Source organism: Myotis davidii, unplaced genomic scaffold (genome assembly GCF_000327345.1).
Source record: "Myotis davidii unplaced genomic scaffold, ASM32734v1 scaffold1185, whole genome shotgun sequence".
NCBI classification, from domain to species: Eukaryota; Metazoa; Chordata; class Mammalia; order Chiroptera; family Vespertilionidae; genus Myotis; species Myotis davidii.
In genome coordinates, this window is record NW_006296007.1 from 141,081 (window position 1) to 153,815 (window position 12,735).

The 12,735-nt window shown below is 47.2% G+C and overlaps 1 protein-coding gene across 5 annotated transcripts in view; it reads right to left on the reverse strand.

The window, feature by feature from the left end:
- The window catches only part of PPFIBP2 (PTPRF interacting protein, binding protein 2 (liprin beta 2)), a 138,320-nt gene that overhangs the window by 68,552 nt on the left and 57,033 nt on the right, over positions 1-12,735 (reverse strand). The window lies entirely within an intron of this gene.

Sequence of the window (12,735 nt, forward strand, 5' to 3'; positions counted from 1 at the left end):
CGACCAGGCCACACTGTGTTTCTACAAAGCTAGCGCAGAGTGAAGCAAGCTACGATGAAACATCTTGAGGAGAACCTAAATAACCCCGAGGGCTCTCAGAGGAGTAAGCAGAGAAAACACAGTAAGTGGAAAGTAGCCAGAAACCATGAAACACAGAGGAAAGGGAAAAGATTAGAAATGGCAGAGGAGAGGCAGTATCTCATAAAATGCCCTGAGCTGGAGATGGAGCTGGAGTGACTTTCAGGGTGTGTCTGACCTGGGTGTGGCGGGGAGGAGTGAGGGAGCTGCTAATGGAACAGACCTGGCCCAGTGCCACCAAACACTCCCTTTCCTCTGTGCTGAATGAAAGGCCGAAACCAGAGGCCCACCAGCGGCCATCCAGGGGCCTGACAGTCTGAAAAAGTAGATATTATTGCTCAATGGGGAAGTGACCATCATAATCTGGGCTGCTTCAGAGGAATGGAAGCTCCAATGTTCATGAGACACGTTACCTGTGCCCCAAAGGAAGGTCATGATTGTGCAAAAGAGTCAGTGAGGAGCCCAGGCACAGGGGACTGGAGCTGGTTCCCTTCTCCGAAGCCCACTTCCCCACATTCCAACCTTCAGAATGGGCTTTCCAACTCCCCTCCATTAAGAAAGGGTACCTCCTGCCTTCCCTTGCCCCATCCCTTCCCCAGTGCGCTGGGATGGGAGGTGTGGGTGAGGGCAGGTGGCAGAGCCAGGCTGGGCCCTAGGACAGAAACAGGGACCAAGCATTCTGCATTGAAGCAGGAGTCGCACTGGGAGAGAAGCACTGGCAGACTGGAAGATGTAGTGGGAGGGCCAGCCCAGGGGCCAGTTCCCAGGGTGGCCGTGCCAGGCTCAGGCTAGACAGAACCCAAGGGCCTGCCACACCACTACCTTTTGCACCAGCCTCTCCGCAGCCTGCATCTTGTTCATTGTTGTGGAAGCTCTTTCACACCATAGACAAAGGGCCTTCATAATCACAAAGGGCTCCTTTGTGTTGGTGGCAGTTTATCGTTGTTACATTAATTCATATTCCAGTCCTCACATGGTCAAGCTCTCTGACTAGTATTTAAGGATATAATTATAGCCTACATTTTCTCAGAGTCTTACAAGAAGAGAGAGAAAAATAATTCTTAACTGCAGGTCAAAGGCTCCTCTGTCAGAGAACTGACATGTTGGTGATGTTCGGGGGGTGGGGAGGGGCGGAGAATAGAAAAGGACCCCAGCACCCATATGAAGCTCTGCATGTCCAACCCAGTGCCAAAGTCGGCATGTGCACAGGGCCACCCGGCATGGACAGCTGCCATTTCTCCAGCAGGAGGTGAAGGAGAGAAGACCAAAGGGAAAATTCCTGCAAGACTCCAGCGAGTCAGGGCGCCAACCGTGCCTCAGTCCAAAGGGGTGCAGCAGGTTCTTCATCATGACAAAAGGTCAACCCATATACTCACCCAGAGGCAGCTATTTTTACGAGGTGGAAAAAAATGGAAGAGTAAGAAAGATGATTTCAATCGTAGATTCAGTTAATATACAACATGCATGCCGTAGAATCTATAGCACATGCTAGACTAGAAGTAGACACAAAAAAATCCAAATCCACCCTAGCAGTCAATGGAAAAAGGGAAGTGTGATGAATAAAAGGAGGCACAGAGCAGTGCAGTAAAGTCAAAGTAACTGCCTGGGAGAAGCACAACTATTCCTGAGGAAGGGAGGAACTCCTCTTATTTTCACAGAGATTGTGAAATGGGAAAAACAACATCCATGATAATATCTTCACAATAAACCAAGCCCAGAACTCACGCTTTGCTTTCCTGTGATGTCCTCTAAATAGGTTAGGGGTTAATATGGGCCAAAGGCCAAAGCAGGTCTATGGAGACTGATACAATGTGGTCCAAGCACAGTGCTATAAACACATAGCAAGCATGTAGGTACTGTTCACATGTGCCAGGCACTGTTGAGAGCACCTGACATACATGAACTCATTTACTTCTTCCCACAACCCCATGAGATGGGTATTGTTTTTATTCCCATTTTACAGGTAAAGCAACTGAGGCACAAGTGTATGAACAAGGCACATCCCCTCTCAGCCAGCCACATTGGCCCAGATCACAGTGATGCTCATGGCAGAAAGGTCCCTCCCTCACCCCAAATAACTGTTCTAGCATCTTCCTCTCATAGAGTCTACCCAAGTCACTGCTGTTCCCTGGCAAGCTTTTGAAAGGTATTAAACACCAGTGAACCAGAGATAATGGTCCAGATAGAAGAGGCTTTTGGTGAAAAAACAGCCATGTCTTCACAATCTAGATGAGACTGACATCTCAACAAAACTGCCATCAACAGCAGAGCACAGACCAGAATAAAAAGCCACCTCCACTTGAAGAAAAACCTGGAAAGCATCTGAGAACAGCGCCAAGAAGATCGCCTCAGAATCATCTTGTTGAACGCTACCAGCCATCAGTCAAAGTGAGGATTTGAGTTGAGGTACATAAATGTGTAACTCTTTGTTCCAGTAATTGGGCAACAAGTTCAATCATTTCCTGTTGTCATTTTTGGATTGCAAAACAGATATGTTATCAAGGCATAAAGGGCCACGTGGTAATGTAAATGCCATTCCAATGATTCAGAAAAGTGTTTCAAAAGACATGGTTGGAACACAGCTCTGTTTTGCCCTACTTTAAGAAGAACTTGCTTTGTCAGAGGGTGTACATGATTTCTTAATTCTATCAGTGGAACTGCAGTAGTAGAATTCTTGGATCAATACTGAGACCATACATCTGGGTCCCTGAGTGATTCTAGGTTTGGGAGTCTCTGAAAAGTCTTGTGCATATTCTCTGTTGGGTAAGTCAGATAGAGTGGTTGCCCAGCTCCATGTATGAAGTCAGGTTAAGAGGAGCAAGGCAGCTATCCACAGATGAGAGAAAGTCAAGTTGAATTCAGAAGGACGCTACATGCTAAATTTCCATTCCTCTCCACTCTGAGATGGCAAGTGTATTTAAAGGAGAATGTCTACCCTGTTCTTTGCTATTGAGAATGCTCATTCCATTGATGAATATAAATAATAAAAAGGTCATTTTCATTCAACCAATGATGGTAGCCCCTAGGCTGGACCTGTCCATTGGACAGCTAATGTACTAAACTGTGTTACTCATCTATTCGATCAAATTTTCTCTTCTGTTTTGATGGTTATTTCTACAACTATGACAGAGGGAAAATGAATCTTCTCATCAAAACTTCCCACGGTCAGAGCTTCTGATTATATAATCCAATTACATATGGATATTGTGAGGGACTAAGAGATCTGTAAAGAGATTGAGAGACACATTTCCATGTCCTTTTGCATTTCGACTGAAGAAATGCCACAGTGCAACATGCTTCCTCTCTTGTATCATGGAACTGAATCAGGACGGGGAGTTCTCTTTATATGTAGATTGTCAATACCTCAGAAACTTTAGTCAACATTACTGAAGCTAAAATACATTTGCCTCTATCAAAGCTTTGTTCTCAAGAGGCTGGGCAAAATCTTATTTTTTTTTTTAATATACTTTATTGATTTTAGAGAGAGAGGAAGGGAGGGGGGTAGGGAGAGAGAAACATCGACTGGCTGCCTCCTGCACATCCCCCACTGGGGACCAAGCCCACAACCAGGGTATGTGCTCTGACTGGGAATCAAACTGGTGACTTTTTGGTGGATGCAACAGACAATCAACTAAGCCACACCAGCCAGGGCAAGGCTGGAAAAAATCTTGAATGCAAGGAATTCATCCTCTAAAACCCAGATCTGTCGGAGGCAAATGTAAAACATAGCCAAGAGTTATCAGATCAAAGTCTTCCCCAGGCCTTACAAGTGATGTTGCTGAGACTCCTCAGGAACAGAGACAACACAGTGCCTCAAGGCTTATGGATTATGTGTCTGTTTCTAGAAGAACCAAAATGCTATCACTGCTAAGGCTGGGCAGGCCTAACGCACAGCTTCAGCAGTCCACAGAGTAAGGTGGGGATCTATATATTTTTTAAATCCTCACCGGAGGATATTTTTCCTACTAATTTTCAGAAACTGTGAAAGGGAGGAAGGAAGAGGGGTGGGGGTGGGGGGCAGAGAGGGAGAGACACATTGATTGGTTGCTTCCCACATACACCTAGATTGGGGTTGGGAATTGGACCCAAAACCCAGGTATGTGCCCTTGACTGGGAATCGAACCTGTGACCCTTTGGTGCTTGGGTTGCTGCTCCAATCACTGAGCAATACCGGCCAAGACAGGTGGGGCTATTTTTTAAGCCATGTCTAAGTGGAGGGAGATGCTTCAGGTTGCTGTAGCAGCTGCACAGGGTGTTCTTTGGTTGGGGGTCAGGGAGTTGATGATGATAGCTAATCAGCCTCGGTGACTGGAGAGCAATGAGAGGATGGAGAGTAGACTGACCAATAAGGTTCCAGCATGGGCAGAGTCTCTACATAAAGGGCAATTCGGACTATATAAGGTCACTAGCCTAATCTCAACTGAGTCCTGCCCCCACCTCTCCCATGGGTAAGTGTAAAAGGAGTTTATTCTTAGAAAGTTCCTCCTGTACGGAGAGCTGGATGCTAGCAGACTCAAGAAATAAAGTATGTTTCCATATCTTGAGAAGCACTGCATTTTAATTAGAGATGATGTTATTAGAGGATGTCTAAGGCCTCCCAAAAGAAACCTTATCATTAGTTGCAGAGAAGCTCAGACTAGTCAATGTCACCTGTGCTAAAGTAGAGGGATGGAGAAGACCAATGCACACAGAATTCTTCTGAACACTTCTTTAGTGAAACCTATCCGCCCAGAATAGGCTGGGATCATTACCTTGACTGTGACCACCTGGCAGAAGTGAGGGCTGTCATCTCTTTAGAGACATTCCTCACCTCCCAGCCACCTGATCCAAGCTTGGCTGGTTGGAATCTTCCCTCTGAATTCTTAAACATGGGAACAGAAAACGGTAGTGAGCAGTGCCAGAAGGTTCTGAGGTTATCAGTAACCATGTCCCCTCCATATGGAGGCAGCTGGTTTGCAGAAGGAGTCAGCTATGAAGCCATCATGTAGAAAAACAAATGTAAGTCAAGAAAAGACAGAGGATGGTGGCATTCTCATCCCTGGTTCACACTGTCTAAAGGCAGAGATATGGCCCTACCCTTCCTGTTAGTCCCTTCTTGGCCTGTACTGGTCCAAGCAGAGTTTCTGTTACTTGCAACCAAAAGTCCGGACTAATGCACTGATCTCAAAGGGAGACTGATCAACTGACTGAAATTTACTCCTTTGGAAACAGACATACAAGAAAGGATTTCTACTATTGGGACATAAATTACAAAGGAATTCTGCCCACTGTTGCCTAATTTGCTTGAACTGGCAATTTTGAAGATGGCATTGAGCCAACGGTAGTTAAAACCAGGATTATCATCAAGGGCCAAGGGGATCTACTTTGTGGCACAGGGTGTGTCTGTGTGGGATGTGCTGGGATAAAAAAGGCACCCAGTCTCCTTTGTGTGTGGAATGGATGGCTTCCTATCCACCACCTGTTGGCCTCCATTCTTATTTCCCACGTAGAACAAGACATGGAAATGACAAAGTAAAAACAGGGAATGATACAAGATGCAACAGGCCCCTCGGCATCAACTGGGGGTTGGGGGAATTGGAGAAGTGGGGATTAAGCCTTCTCTGCAGAACAAGGGCAGCAAGAAATGGCTCTGACCATGTGTAACCTCAGGAAGGTCACCTCATTTCAGATGCCCCATCCTTCAAATAGAGAACATTGTACCTCACAGAGCAACATAGAGGGTCCGTGAGATCATTACACACAAAAACTCATGGGAATGAAAGTGCAGCGCGCTCTTTACAGCAGGGTGCTCTAATATTTCCTCTGTGTAACATAAACAGTTTCGGAATGATTGTGGAAATACGGAAATCATTAAATTGCCTTTGTTGGGGCCAAAAAGACCAAAGTAGAGTTAGAAACAGTTCATCCCTTGTGCTGACAGTTTTAATTAGCTCTTTTTGTGCAAGAGGACAAAACAAGGCAACGTTTCTGATCAGGATGCCTAGGACGTATCTGTAAAAGTCTGCACAAACAACCCAAGGGGACAACAAGCAAAATGCTTTCGGGCTGGAGAAGACAAAAGGCGGCCTGAGTGACAGCGCAGCACCACCGCTGGCTGAGAGCACTGGAACTGTGTCTGTGGTGCAAGCAGCTGTGGACTGAGGGCGTGTCCACTGTCCCTGACCAGATGCCTGTGTTTTGAGTCATACCTACAATGGCCACATTTTTCCCCTCTATACAAGAATTTTATGACATACTCTAAGCACGGTGTGCTACATGCATGTTTAGAATGAGCACAGTGAGACTACCAATAGCTAGTAAGGAACCATCGTAAAACTGGAATTACTATTTGTTACAATCCAGAAGTCAGGTCAAATTTAGGTTAAACGTGCTTTCCAGCCAAATTGCCCAGGGCAGCCTCCTCCGAGGCATCGCCCTTGGGCCCGCAGGGCTGGTCAGATTCCACGACACTTGCTCGCTCCTGACCTGGCTCCTCCACGGCAGCTTGACCAAGGGAGAGCTGTGTCAGGTCTCTGCAGAGTTCTGGGTGGGATGTGTGCCTGATGCCATGGCTGGGGGCCATCCGATCCCCAGCAGCAGGACTCCGTCACAGTCTGGCTGGCCTCTGCCAGGAGAGCACGCCCTGCATGAATGCTCTGTACGCTCTTGCTCTCAGGGATGCTGGGTGAGGGCGATGTTGCAGCATTCCTTGACCGACAGGTCCCGGAGATCGGAGACGTGCTACCAGCACTGTACTTCGCTGACCCCAGGGAAGGAGCTAAAAAAAGAAAGAGCTATCAAGAGCGGTCAAGTGAGCAGACAAGGGTTCACATGAGGGTGTCATCTGGTATGTATACTGTCCCAACCAGTCAGATCATTTTAAATTACATGATGCCTCCTTGCCCAAAACTACGCTGAGATTTTGGACACAACACACTGGGTAAGCCTTAGCCCTGGATAAGTCTAGGGGTGGTTTTCCCTTCTTTAGTCACTAAATACATAGATGGCATGTGTTTTTAGCTGAATGAGGAAACAAGAACAAAAATATGCAGTATTTCAGGCTGTCTGTTCAAAGGGATCTAATCAAATTCAGAAAACCAATTTCAAGTAAGCCACGATTGCTGGGCACAGGGGACATGTCCAAGGCACTATTCACATTTGGGAACTTGAAAAATGTAGACCTTAAAAATAAGGGAACCAAAAAAATAAAGAATGAGAATAAGTGGGTCATCGCAGCTACAGTCAATTCCCATTAAATGGCTCAGGTTACCCATCACCAAGGGAACCAGGCACTATGAGTGTAGAAAGGTGCCTGTAAATAGGAAAACCTCCCCTGGACACTCTGGTTAAGGACTTAAGAGCTATCTAGCAGTTGTTACAAAACCAACGGTTCCCAGACCAGTTCCATTTTTTCTAGGTGAAGAATAATCAAGCCAATGTACTATCTTTGACACAGTTTTAAAAGTTTCTTCCAAATATAGTGTGAATGACATGCAATCAGATCTTTAGCCACCAGGAGTCCAACAAGAGACATCTTATTCTGACCTTGACCTTCTTATGCCCTTTGCCTCTTGGTTTCAATTATATATAAACTAGTGGCCCAGTGCATGGATTCGTGCACATTGAAAGGAAATTAACTTGAAGAAATATTTTAATATCACTATTCACCTTTTCTCTATAACAGAAGAGTCAACCAAATTCACGATCGACAATAACAGATAGAAACACACATGTGTGATTGGCGCCAGCAAGAGTCTTACATGTATTGTGCATGTGTGAGTCAACTTAGCCTTTTATAGATACAGAATAAACTTGCTTAATTAGACCTGCTTTCTGATTTAGCTAAACTTTTTCCAGCCCAATGAAGCACCCCAACTTCTCTCTCAGGTAATTGTCAGCAACACAGCAGTAAATATCAACACAAAGCAGATTATTATTGTAGGTCACGCAGGGAGAACAAAGGGTAAGATATTTGAACTGCAGCAGTGTTTGACTATATTCTGTGCAGTGAGAAAACCTGAAGTCATTTTCAAGGTCCACCATTTCTTATTTCTTTTCAGTTGGATCAAGTTTCTAAACTTTCTAAATCTCTGTTTTCCGGGTAATGAAAAGAAAATAGGAATTAACCGAGTCTCCTATCTACCTACTCACATTCATGGAAAAGCAAAGCACAGTTCATAAAGCAAATTAAATAGCTTGGTTAGACCAATGTTCACATAATCGTGTTTTATTCATTTATTCATTGAATGGCTCCAATATTCCTGAACACCTACGAGGCACCGCACTCAGTGATAAACAAATGCTTTCATCCCTGCTATCAAAAAGCTCTGTAGTCTTTCAGGGCGGTGTGGCAAGAACTGCCCTAGAGATGTACCTAAGCCAGCAGCAGTGGCAGAAGGGAGGGATGAGTCAATTGCACCTTCCAAGGACAGGAGAGGCTTTAAGTGGAATTGCCACTTGAATGATCAAGACTTAAAAACCACAAAGTAACTTTCCCAGGAGAATGGGAGAACAGCATCTTTAGAGTCTTCCCAATACTGATAGGCTATCCATGAAGCTACAACTAACACATTCAGGTTTCCAGAACTAACACTGAAACTAAAGGATACCTTGAGGACAGTCTGTCTATAAGCTCTTCAACCAAGGAGTTGGTGTGATGCACATGGAGGCTCCTAACTGGTCATCCTGGGGAGGGTGGGGTGAGGAGGGGCGGTCTGGAGTGAGAGTAATGCACTTAATTTATCAAAATCTTTTTCCAAGTCATAGCCTTGGATAAGCTTAGTGCTTGCTAAAGGCTCTTGATCATGGGTGGATGCATAAGGGACCACAGCACTAGGCTGTAGGAGAAGTGGCATCTGTAAGTGAGCTGGTTATTTGAGGAAGGGATGGTAGTAAAACCAGGTGGAGAGAAACAACAGGAGGCTCTTTGAGTGATGTTCTTTCTTCATCTCACCAACTCCAATAGACACACTGACTCACTATTATTAACAACACGTCTGGAGACAGAGGGGCAGCATCAGGTGCTGGGGTTGGGGTGGAGGTTGTGCTGTGACTGTTTTAGCTCTTCTGAGGCATTAGAAGTAAACTATCCAGTGCCTCTTGGACTGCCTGGACCTTCTATCCCTGGAAAAATGAGCCCTGCTTGGAGCTGCTTTTAGAGGCTCTTTCATGACTATGGAGGTTGGAGCCACTCAAAGCAGGGCAGGTGTGAGCTGCTGGTGAGTCAGTCAGGAATGGAACAGCTGAGGGGCACAGGACCCTCCCTATACTTGTGGCAGGAGATTACACTGACCTGGGCTGTCTGTTGGGGAAGGAGCTAGAGGACCAGCTCTGGTCAGCTTCCACTCAGCAGCCAGAGCCTAGCTGGCCAGAGCCAACAGCCCTGTAGTTACTCAGAGGGCCAGGTCGCAGCTGCCTTGTGTAGGTTCTCAGCATGCTTTGGTCTGAGACCTTTATCTGGGATGTGAGAAGGGGCCGAGAACTGAAGAAATAAATGGCCTAAGCTGCACGGCTAGGAGAGAACCAAACTGGTCCCATCGGTTCCTCTTTCAATTCCCCCCACCTGGTAACGGGCAGCAGCAGTTAACTTTCATTGCATGTTTCCTATATTCATCGCACTATGCTAAACATTTTACATACAGTATCTTACTTGAGCCTCACAAAACCTGTATGTGGCAGGCACTTACCTTCCTTATGCTATAGATGAAGAAATCCCAACTACCTAAGATGATATCCCTGATGAGTGTGGCAAAACCAAAATTCCATCGAGGCCTTTCTTAAAACTGCATATATTTTGTTTATTTGTTAATCCTCACCCAAGGATATTTTTACTTTGATTTTTACAGAGCATGGAAGGGAGGGGGAGAGACAGAGAGAGGCACATCGATGTGAGAAAGACACCCCCCAACCAGAGCTGGGATTGAATCTGCAACCGAGGTATGTGCTCTTGACCAGAATCGGACCTGGGACCCTTCAGTCCACAGGCCAATACTCTATCCACTGAGCCAAACCAGCTAGGACAAAATTGCATATTCTTTACTCTAATGGTGCACAGTATCCACCCCCCACTCCAAGGCCACTGAACAATGTTTCTTTCCTGAGCAAATACCTCCCCTCTAGGCTCTGTGCCTCCCTGACCACAGACATCTCCCTCATTGCCCCAACATTCAAACACTCTGTCTTGCTCCCAGGCACTGTCCTCCTGGACTGGTCAAAGGGCAAGGGCTGCTAGACTGCTCACCAGGTCACACCTCATGCAGGCACCTCTTCTTCTAGAGCCACCCCCTCAGCATGGGAAAATGAAGGAGCCAGTGTTTCCACCTTTAAAACTCTGGGCTAAGAGAAACCTGCTCTCCAAGCCGCCTTGGCTTGAGGAGGGTTGGGTGAGCTGGGCAGGCAGGAAGGACTGGAGACCTGCCCTCGTGGAGGCATCCACTACAGGGATGAGGTCAGCAAGGGGCTGATGGAAAGGGAGGGTCTTGAGGGAATTGGATGAAGAGGAGGGCATTGGGGACAAACTGGAAAAGGGAAGGAGGATAATTGGGAGCAATCAGTCCCTTCACAGACAGACTGTCTCCTCAAGGTGCAGTGTCACATCTGCCCATGGGGTGGGACAGGGCGCCAACCAACCCAGGCCCATGATAGCTGGAAGGCCTCCTGGCTAAAAAGCCTCATTTTGGGTATAGGAAATAAAGGCTACGTGATGGGAAATGAACTTCTTATCTACCTGTTCCCCACCCCACCCAGGATCTCCCAAATGAGGCTTTTTAAATGCTTAAGACCAGGGGTCCTCAAACTTTTTAAACAGGGGGCCAGTTCACTGTCCCTCAGACCGTTGGAGGGCCGGACTATAGTTTTTTAAAAAAAAAAAAACTATGAACAAATTCCTATGCACACTGCACATATCTTATTTTGAAGTAAAAAAAAAAAAAAAAGAACGGGAACAAATACAACATTTGTATTTGCATGTGGCCCGCGGGCCGTAGTTTGAGGGCCCCTGCTTAAGACGATGGACGCAAACCTTTGCCAGAATGTCTCTTCTGCACGCTCTCTGGTGCCTGCAATGCCCCCATTGCAAAGCCGAGCAGGGACTGAGCACAACAGGATTTCTGCTGGGTTCTGAACCAATAATTTTCTACATATTTGGCAGAAGGGATGAGGAAGGAGAACCGGACGGGGAGGCAACGAACAGGGTTCAAGATCAGGCTGCACCACCACTAATAGCTGTAACACTAATAGCCATGAGGTTCGGCCTCTGGGGCTTGGTTAAATGAGGGGTTTGTGCTGGTTGATAATGGCAGGCCCGTGGGCTCTCTAATTTCATTCAGCTGCCTCCCTTTTCGCAACACTGCTTACCATACACCACATCACAGCTAGAGTCATTTTCTTAAAATACAAACTGGATCCCCCAGTGTATCCCATGTCACATCTCTGCTACAAGACCCTTTTCACAAACCGCCCGGCCACAGCCCTCACGGCGGCCTGCGCTGTCCTGTGTGATCTGGTATCTGCCTGCCTCTCCCCACGGTCACTGAGCTCAGCCACACTGGCTTTCTCGCACCCGAGAAACCCGCCTGATTCTCTCTTGCCTTCTGACATTTGCACATGCTATGCCCTTTGCATGGAATGTTCTTCGTCCTGTTTTTCACCTGACTCACTCCTACTTCTCTCTCAGGTTTCAGTGAGTGTTACTTCCTCCCTGAAGGCTCCTGCTCCAGTAGCCCTCCTGGGCCTCCTGCTCCTCCTCACCACACTGATCAATTAGCAATGGGGGTCTGTTGACGGGGACTGCTTACCCTCCCTCTTCTGCACTAGAGGAAGATCCCCCAGGGCAGACACTGGTTCTACTTTGCTCACCCCTGGACTCCCAGTACCCGGACCTCAAATATTTGCTAAGTGAGCGATGCGGAGGGGGCACGCAAAAGCCAGCAGGCACAGCGTTTGGGCGTTTGGGTCAGGGCCTTCTGAGCTGGTTACTTCCCGTCCCTCCGGCTCCTCCTCAGTTATAAGATCAGATCTCTTATCTGTCAGCTGCTTCTGCCCTTCCTGCCTCTGCACAACATTCCGCCTCAGTGTGCAAATACACGGATCCCCTCTCAGCCAGTTATAAGGGGTCACAAACAAGGGAAGAGCGTGAGTTCTGGGAGTGCAGGTGCTCTCCAGCACCCAGTGTTCATTCATTCCTCGCTGGCACCGCTCACTCGCGCTCATCCCCTCAACAAAGGGCAAGAACAACCGGCAGCCCAACCCTGGGGCTCCAGAGCATTCAGCGGAGGACTCCCCAGAGAGCCTGCCTCCAGACACTGCGGCTTTCCACTGACAGCTCACTCCTCTCCACGCTGGATAACATCGGGGCTGAGAAGAAGCTTAACAACCTCCCAATTCAGTGCATTCTAAGGCAGCAGCCTCCAGTCGGTGCCCTCAAACCAAAAAGCAAAAGCGGTGGACACCTCGTCCGGGCACGGTGTTTGGAGCTTCTGACCGCGTGTGAGTGCCAAGGTTCAAGCAGCTAACTTTCCTCACTCCGTTCTGGCCTTTGGGACAGAGGCACATTCACCAGAATGTCAGAGGAGAAACAAAGACAGCTGGCTGCTTCTCCCTGGTGTCTATAATTAGATTCTCATGAAGAACTTGGCCACACAGAGCTTTGCAGGATACATCCCTCCCCCCTCAACACAC